The sequence below is a fragment of the Rhincodon typus genome, chromosome 11 (genome assembly GCF_021869965.1).
Source record: "Rhincodon typus isolate 14 chromosome 11, sRhiTyp1.1, whole genome shotgun sequence".
Taxonomy (NCBI): domain Eukaryota; kingdom Metazoa; phylum Chordata; class Chondrichthyes; order Orectolobiformes; family Rhincodontidae; genus Rhincodon; species Rhincodon typus.
The window spans coordinates 68015302-68024653 of NC_063342.1; the positions used below are offsets into that span (position 1 = coordinate 68015302).

Below are 9352 nucleotides of genomic sequence, written 5' to 3' on the forward strand. Positions count from 1 at the left end.
TTTTAGGCTAACAGGTATGCAATTCTCTGGCTTTCCTCTTTTATCCTTCTTAAAAAGCAGAACGATATGTGCAATTTTGCATTTCAAAAGGTTGACTCCTATATCTACAGAACTCAAAGATTATGGGTTAGGGCAATCTACAATACTTCCCTTAACATCCTTTGATGGAAACCGTCTGTTCCCAGGGATTTGTCACGAATATTTTTTGCTTGCACATGGGATAAGTGTATTGCTGGCTGGGCTAGCATCTATTGTCCATCCCTAGTTGCTTCTTGAGAATTTGGTGGTGAGCTGCTATCTTGAACCATATGCTGTATGTAGATCCACAATGCCCTTAGGAAAAGAACTCTAGGATTTTGACCTAGTAACAGTGAAGGAACAGTGATATACTTCCAAGTCAGGATGGTGAGTGGCTTGGATGGGAACTTCCAGGTGGAGGCATTCCCATGTATCTGCTGCTCATTCTTCTAGAGGGCAATGGTCATGGGTTCGGAAGGTGCTGTCTAAGGATGATGGGTGGAGTTCACTAACTCCATTAATTTCATTATTACCAATATTTTACTTGCATTAATTTTATTCAGTCCCTGTTCCTTATCCACTATTAAGTTTCCTCAGGTCTTGTGGCAAGCTATCCTCCTTTATCACTATAATTTGGTGAGGCAAACTAATAATTCATCATGTCTGCCATTTCCCCGTAGTTATTGGCAATATCTGCACTTTCAGTCCTTAGTGGGCCAACATCACCTCTGATGATCCGCTTTCCCTTTATGTAAATATAATTTTTTCTTATTGACTTTGATGTTGTTAAGTTTTCTTTTACAATCCCTTTAAGTAGCTCTTATAAGCTGCTTTGTGGCCCTTTGCCAGACTTTATCTTTCCTATTCAGCAGGGATCTGTGCGGTTTTTCACATTTTTGTAAGCCCTTTCTTTTAGTTTCATGCTATTCTGTACCTTTAGTTGTACATGGCTGTTTTTTCTGTGAAATGGAGCTTCGCCCTCTCGGAGCATAAAATGGTTTTGTATTATGTTAAATGTTTGTATAAAAATCTTCCATTGTTCTTCAGTTATTTTATTCTTTAGCAGATTTTCCCAGTTTGCTGGTGGACAGTCTCTGCCTCATTAAAGTCTGCCTTACCTATAGCTAAAACTCTTGTAGCTGACTCATGCTTTTTACTTTCAAAAGCTACACTGAAATCAATCATATTATGATCACTATTTGATAAATGCTCATGCACAATTAGGTTATGAATTAAATCTGACTCATCACTAAATCCATTACTTATCCCCTTATTGCATCCAGGACATACTGCAGTATGAAACTATCCTGGATAGACTCCAGAAATTCACTACCTTTCTGACAGGTGCTTGTCTGCCTCCCTCAATCTATGTTGAAGCGAAAATCCCTCTTTAATACTATGCTGGTTTTACTGCACACTTGGCTCATTTCTCACTTCAGAAATGCTGCCAGGGGACCTGTACACAATAGCTCCTGCAGTTTTAGATCTTTTACTGTTCCTCAGTTCCACCCATACAGTCTCTACTGAATGCTTTCCCCTCATTATACCCACCCTCAGCATTGAAATAAGTTTGTTTCTAATCAGCAAGGCTACTCCACCTCCTCTGTTGTTTCTTCCTGTCCATCCTACATCACCTTGTATATTTAGATCCTAATCCCAACCATCCTGCAACCAGAGCTAATATATCATAATCTCCCATTTCAATTTGTGCCTATAGCTCCTTTAATTTGTTCCTTACACTCCATGCATTCATATTTAGAACTTTTTGTTTGATAATGCTCCTGTTAAGCATCTTGGGATGTTTTATATTCAAGGTTTTGTATAACTGCAATTTGTTCCTCCTGTAAAATTAAATAGCTTTCAGATCAGGGAAGAGAGAGGAGAAAGTGGGCACAGGTTGAAATGTCAAAAAAACAGCAAATGTTGGGCAAGTTCATTCAAACTAATCTTCACCTGCAAATCACAAACTCTCTACACTGCATCAAGAGCAACAGCCACTTTAAATAGGCTTATGTCTGTAATTTCCCTGACAGCAGGTCATGACCTTGATCTGGGTTACAACACAGATGCAGAAGGGGAGTACTGCAATTCCTTTCTAACACAAAGATTTTTTTAATTCAGAGGATATGAGTCAGCCCATCCTTGCTCTGTACTTTATACAAGCTACAAAATACCACTGAGACCAATTATCTTCCCCCTCATCACTGAGCAGAGTGTGTAACAGACTGAGAGAGAACATTTTGAAGTTTGGGGGGGGGGGGGGGGGGGGAGAAATCAACAAGCAAGTCCTAAACAATATTTTTGGAAGCTGATGGCTTTATGACATTTGCTTTATCAATTATTAATTAACTTGCTACCATCCCTAGTGAGATTAAACACTGTCAAAGACACTTGAATCCCTGGTGACTCAAAGAATTACAAGACAAGATTTCACACTGAAATTTTTAAATGCAGTAAACAAGCTAAAATAGATGCGATTAAACACTACTTAATAAGCAAATAATACACAAAAATGAATACTGTACTTGCATTTTAACACTTGAAAACCCTTTGCGACTTTCATACATGACAGCATTCTCCACAGAATTACAATCTTTAAAGGAACCAGTCCAAAGTTACTCCCAACTTCCAAAAGATTCACTTCTATTTGTTTTATCGAGTTTAACATCCTATGACCTAAGGCCAATTCTCTGAATCTTCTGAGAGATAAATCCCAAACACACATCTAGTACATGGCTTACTCCAGCAACTCCTTCCCCAACTTCTTCCAGAGTGCTTCAACTTCAAGAATTCCATCTTTTTGACTAGAAGTCTCCCTACTTGCATTCAGTTTTGTAGCTAACAGAGAAAAATTCTTTTTCCTTCTGCTGACTGCAGCAGCTATTGTCCATGTGTCTCTGTCTGTCAGGAGTTACAGACTAAGAGCAGTCGGAGTAAAGTAAGTCTACCTACGGAAAAACTAAATTTTCTGTTTTTGTATCCAGGTGTTATTGCATTTCAACTGCAATTGACCTGGCCTCTGTCCCCATGGTAACCAGGCCTCAAAGGCTTATTGCCAGGCAGAACTAACAGCTGGACATATCATCCCTTTTTATTATACCATTTGACCTTGAATTAAAATCAAAAGAGACAATTTAAAACCATCTTATTACATTCTCTTGTTCACAACATATTCAATTTTTAGAGCTTAAATTAGTAAATATGTAGAGAGACTCTAGTAATACACAATTAGATTACTGTTCTGAAGCAGAATTTAAATCACATTGCTGAGCAGAACCGAGGTTCGTCGCTTTTCATCTGTGTTTTTTTGACAAGAATATTTTGATATTAGCAATAGACACCAAAGTTGGAAGATGTTCTATTTCACAGCTGAACACAATGGATAAACATGCTTGGAACAAAAATCTCAAACCCTTCATGAAGTCCATCTTGCTAAAAATAGAGTATTTTTATTTTCACTTGATTAAAAAGTCATTCACAAACTTCAGTTAATTTCTTATAGTGAATTGTTCAATGACTAACGTGGGAAATCTTAAATGATCTCATGAACAGGCATATCTAACTACAGTTAAATTTCTCCAATTATAGCAGCCGAAAAATTGAAGCAGTAGAAATTGGCAAAAAGCCAAACTTGTTTAAAAGATTGTATACTCCCATGAACAATTAATGCGCTGCACTCTTCACCGCTCAACCTGTATTGTCTGGAGTGGGATAAAATTCAAGTCTGGGTTGGGAGTTAGATGTGAGGTGAGGAATCTTAAAGAAATTCAGCATCTTCCATGATCATTTTTTCTGATGGCAATCCACAAGCCATCAGCTGTCAAAGTTAACTTCACAACTGGAACTCTCAATCTCTGGCCCATAACCACCACTGTTTCCCCATTGCGTATGTGTAGCTGTTTTCCTGTATTCAAAATGTTCAGCAGGCATTTCTTCCACACCAAACTTTGGACTTAGCATTCAATTCTCTGATCCTATGCCAACTTTCTTTTGGATCAGACAGTTAATTCAAGAGATTACTTTTGTGGTCTGCTTCCTAATTTAGCTTGTGGAACAAAGTACCCAGCTAACTGAACTCTTGCTTGATCTATCACAGGGTCCAAAGCTCAACCGTAGCTCAAACTCTGAGCTGAAGTTCCTCAAGCTACAATAACTGCAGATCTGGTAGCCACATATCACAATGGGGTCCACCAGCTCCTACGTGCTGGTTTGCAGCATATCACCTGCCCTTCTCTATTATAGGTTACTTGATTAATTAGGGTTTCTAGTTTAGAAGTATAGCTCCATGATTATTCATGCAACAAAATACTTTGTAATGCTCTACCTAGGCAGGACTGGAATGGTCAGAATTGTGCCAAATGTCCCCCGGCAGTTGAACTATTTGCATTTATAAAGGAGGTTAGACAAATGCAACAGGTTGTAATTGATTAATAAATAACATCACCAGTGCAAATCAAAAGCCAAATTCAAGATGTTAGCCATTTCAAAACTGAGAGAGAAAGAGACTTGCTGAAACACTTCAGCAAGCCTATGAGAGAAATATGTAGACGTGGGAACACAACAGCTTGTTGAAGTGGCAGGCAACCGGAAACTCACGGTTATTTTGACAGTCCTAATGCTAGTGATCTGTAAAGTGGTCATCCAGTCTGTTTCGTCGCCCCAGTGTACAGAAGACCACATTGTGAGCAATGAATACAGTAGACTAGATTGAATGAATTGTAAGTAAGTCCCTGCTTCACGTTGAAGGTATGTCTGGGACCTTGGAGAGTGAGGAGGTAAATGGGCAGGTAACATCTTCTGTGATTGCAAGGGAAGGTGCCATGGGAATGTTGAGGGGTGTTGGGAATGAAGGAGGGGTGGACCAGAGTGTGGCAGAGGGAACAGACCCTGTGGAATGCTGACAAAGGAAGGGAGGAGAATGTGTCTGATCATGGCATTCCGCTGGAGGTGATTGAAGTGGCAGCTTACAATCCTTTGGATGAGGAAGCTAGTGAGGCAGTAAGGGAGGACCAGGACTGGAATCATGAATTACCTCACATTCACTGGAATCTGACTTGACCAGAATTACCATCAGCTTGGATCATAATAAAGTGGATCTCTTAGCAGAATAGGAATTCAAGAGGGACTTGTACATCTTTTAAATAAATGACTGAGTGGAGATACTAGACATATAAAATTGGACTGCTGTCATAAAGTATATTATACAGGTCAAATTTCAACAAAACAACAAAAACCAGAGCAGCTAAAAAGGCCAAACCTCAATATTTTTGTTTGTTCGGACAAAGGTCTGACACCATTACTGGTGTCTGGGCAACCATTAAAACTTTTACTGGACTTTATGACATTTAAAAAAACTCAATTGTGTGAATTATGTGGGGAGTGAAAAAAGATGATCATGTTAACATGTTCAAGAGACACTACGACAGGGAGAATAGTCAGAACAGAGTATTTGAAATGGTGAAAGGAATTTTATTATTGTCAACATAATATTGGAATAATTATAGGTAGAAATCCTGATAGAAAATAAAAATGCATCTAAAGGAGGTGCCTCTTTTCATGTTTTTCTTTGGGTGGAGGTGTGATAAAGGTTTATTATACATTATCATTTGGCAATTTGGACTTTCCAGTAGAGCAAATGGTATTTTTAGTTTCAGTTCTGTGAAAGCAATCTTTTCAAACAAAAAGGGCAGAAAGTCATTTAGACCAGTGAATCAGTTACACTACTTGCACGAAAACAAATGTTTTCAGTCAAGTGCCCAGCAAGATAGCTGTGGTATTAATTGATGAAGTGGTTATGATGGATAATCTCATGACCTATAGAAACACAGTCAGGGCCACTCAGTTTTGAGCTCAGTTCTGAGCTCAGTTCAGGATAACAGTTGCAGCCTATCAAGAAGGGCAGTGTTTTTTTAGTTGTATTGAAATCTCCAGAATGGAAGTATATAGTTTGTAGAATCTCCAGGTTGAGAGAGTTTGTAGCAGTCTCTTGGCTGTAAGAATTAAAAAGAAATCCTGGCCCTCAGAGTTGGAAATAGTCAATAAAGTAAAGAAGTGAAGATAGTTCACCAGGATTGAGTAAAGGATATTGCTGGGAGAAAAAAGGTTGAATCTTTCTTTTGCTGATGTTAAGATTTTTTTCTAAACTGCTTTAATATTAATAAAGTTTCTTACACACAATTGCTGCGTATGTTCTTTTGTAAAGAACACTGGCAGTTGCCTGTAAATACATTCAGTGACTAACAACCACAACAATCAAGCTGAAAAAATACTTATGATCCATCAAGCGAGGCTTTATTCTGGGATCAGACTGGTTTCATATTTCAATGATCTGGGATCATAACACAAATCAAACTCAAGTAAACTCTATATCATTCAAGGACTCATCTTAACCACTGTTTAGAGAGTAGTACTAGCAGAAACCTGGATACAAGTTTTTTGTTTATTTTCTTGGCAAAAAAATTCCCTTTGCATTTGGCTGGGTTAAGAGGGCCGTAAAAGCTACAATTCTAGGAAGATTTGCAGTGTATCATCATTAACACATAGGAAGACCAGAAAGCAGGCCCTTCTGTACAACATATAACAAATCTCAGGAAAAATGTGACTTTTGAAAATGTAGAAACACTACCTTTGCAGCTCCACCTTAAAAAAAGCCAATGTGACAAAGTTAATCCACCAAAAAAGGTATCAGTCTCTCTTACCTCTTTGGTAGATTTTGGGTAAGGCACACGAAGACTCAAAATATATCCTTTCAGCAAAAAATCCTCGTGAAACAAGATCAACAGTCTTTTAGTTCAAGACTAAGCTTCTGTACTTCACCTGAAATAAAATAATTCAGAGCTAAACCATCTTGCTCAAAATGGAACTGATTCATTCAGCACAGTTTCTTTGCTTAGATCCAAACAACATATGCATATAAACCAGAGTGCACCATCCATGTGATTCATTCCGAAATTTGATGTATCATAGCTGGTATATATTAACAATAAACATAAATATTTTAGCTTTGTTGAGATGGGCATTAGAATTTAGGTCTATCTTGAATAAATTATCAGATTACGTTACTGTCACGTAACTGTCATGTGACTATGTAATTGGATGCTAAAGTTTCAACTATGCGATTATAACTACAATTTAATGAACACTTGGATTTACAAACTTAAAACCATTGTATGAAATACACAGAAGTAAACAATTTTAAGTTCACTGGAGTTTCTTTAGACGTTACTAAATATAAATATAAATATATAAATATAATACAAAAAGGCAAAAAGGATTTGACATTGAAGAATAGGAACAGTTTTCTCTTTCTCCGGGCTTTTGTTTTTAGGTCTTGTACAATTGTAAATAAAGTATCTAATGCCTCGTGTAACAAATCACAGTTAATTGTGGCTGCGTACTTTCACCTCACAAAATACCACATGGATCAGTTTATATACTCAAAAAACATGCAGGACAGATTATTCTCTTTAACAACAAACTGGATAGCAACCAAACCCTGCTTCAGCAATCGCAGGCAGGTGTTAGCCGTGGCCCAGTTGGGTAGCACTTTGCCTCAGAGTCACAAGGATTCAGTTTCAAATCCCAATCCAGGATTGGAGTACAAACATCAAGGCCGACACACTCCAGTGCAGTACCTGAGTCAGTACTGCATTATTGGAGGTGCCGTTTTTGGAAAAGATGCTAAACGGTGTCCTGTCTGCACTTTCAGGCATCCGATGCAAAAGAACGTATTTCAAAGTAGTAGTAGAAGTGGAGTTGATCAATATGTATTCCTTAATCATGACAAAAGCAGATTATCAAGTAAGCTCTGATGAAGAGTCATCTAGACTCGAAATGTTAGCTTATTGTCTCTCCTTGGATGCTGCCTGACCCGTCTGCGTTCTCCAGCAATTTGTTATTTTCTGTACAGATTCCAGCATCTGCAGCAATTTGCTCCTACAGTATCACATCTTTATGGGAATTTGCTGTGTGCAAATTGGCTGCTATACTTCCTCCAACAGTAACTACATTCCATAAGTATTTGAAATAGTAAGCGTTTTGAGACGTCTGGCAGTCATGAATGGCACTAAATAAATGCAACCCTCTCTTTTTCCTCAAATTAAACTGCCATTGCTGTCTGCAACAATACAGAAGCGACATTCTGATGCTGCTTGGCCTGCTGTGTTCATCTAGCTCTACAGCTTGTTATATCCAACATTCTAACTTGGCAGCTAATACCTGCACTCTGGAATAAAGCATTGCAAAAACTATACCTCTAACACAATATAATCTGATTATTTGGTTGCTATCAGGGACAATAACTTCAGTATGATATTAAAGTTTATTTACAAAACGCTTAGAAGTCTGTAAGACCTCCAAGCTATTTCTTCAATGTCCCCAGAACCAGGAGTACAGATTGGATTCAGCATGTACTTTTTGTAGGATGGCTACTGTAGTTAGTCCCACTGCTGGGTCTGGCCTTTGAATCAAAAGGCTGTAGTAGATTCAAATTCTACATTGAAGTACAGTCTTACGCGGACACTCCAGTGGAGTACTTGAGGTGATGAGTTTTGAATTGACTTTAAGTTGAGGTTCAGTCTGCCCATCATATCAATATTAATGCGCACATGGCACACTTTGAAGAGCAGAAGGGTATTTGGTTTCTAAGGCAACATTTACACCACCAAAAACATGGATTATATGATCATTTAACTGATTGCTGTGCATGAGGCTTGTTGTGTAAAAGGATTGCCAGACTTTTTGGCATCACAATTCAGCGACTACAGTTTAAAATGACTTTGCTTGCTAGGAGGCACTTTAGGATGTCCTGAATTCACAAAATCAGTTCTATTTCTCTCTTGTATTTAGAAGTTGCACCTGATCAACAGTTCTTAAAGAAGCCAATCATCCCATGGCATTTCACAAAAGCATAATGAAACAAAAATTAACACCAAACTGTTGAAATTTATTTAGGAATTAAAAACTTGGTTAGAGTGAGAAAAAAAATTAAAGACAAGTTAAAGAATTAATATTAAAGCACTACCTTAAAAAAAAAAGAGAAAGACAGAGGTTTAAGGAGGGAATTCCAGACATTAGGACAAACAGTTTGACAGATTGTCTTGATTTTAATAATAAAGCCCATCAGTTTGGTTGACCTGTTAGATGCAAGAATGGGGGAGGGGACAAGGGGCTTAAAGAGAAGCTAAACTATGTTTTCTCTCCATGAAGATCACAGTATAAGAAGTGCTTTGGGCTAAGGAATGAAAGGTCCAATAATAAATAATTTATTAAATATGTTGAAATCAGTGCTCCTTGAACTCGAAGGCGTAGAGGCGAGGGCTATACTTGGGAAACA

The 9352-nt window shown here is 38.0% G+C and overlaps 1 protein-coding gene across 2 annotated transcripts in view; it reads right to left on the reverse strand.

Annotated features, from left to right (window-relative positions):
- The window catches only part of cab39l (calcium binding protein 39-like), a 94033-nt gene that overhangs the window by 59253 nt on the left and 25428 nt on the right, over positions 1 to 9352 (reverse strand). For both annotated transcript variants that reach the window (XM_048602821.1, XM_048602819.1), the window contains exon 2: positions 6717 to 6834. The gene's annotated coding sequence lies outside the window, so the exon portion shown is untranslated. The remainder of the gene's footprint in view (positions 1 to 6716; positions 6835 to 9352) is intronic.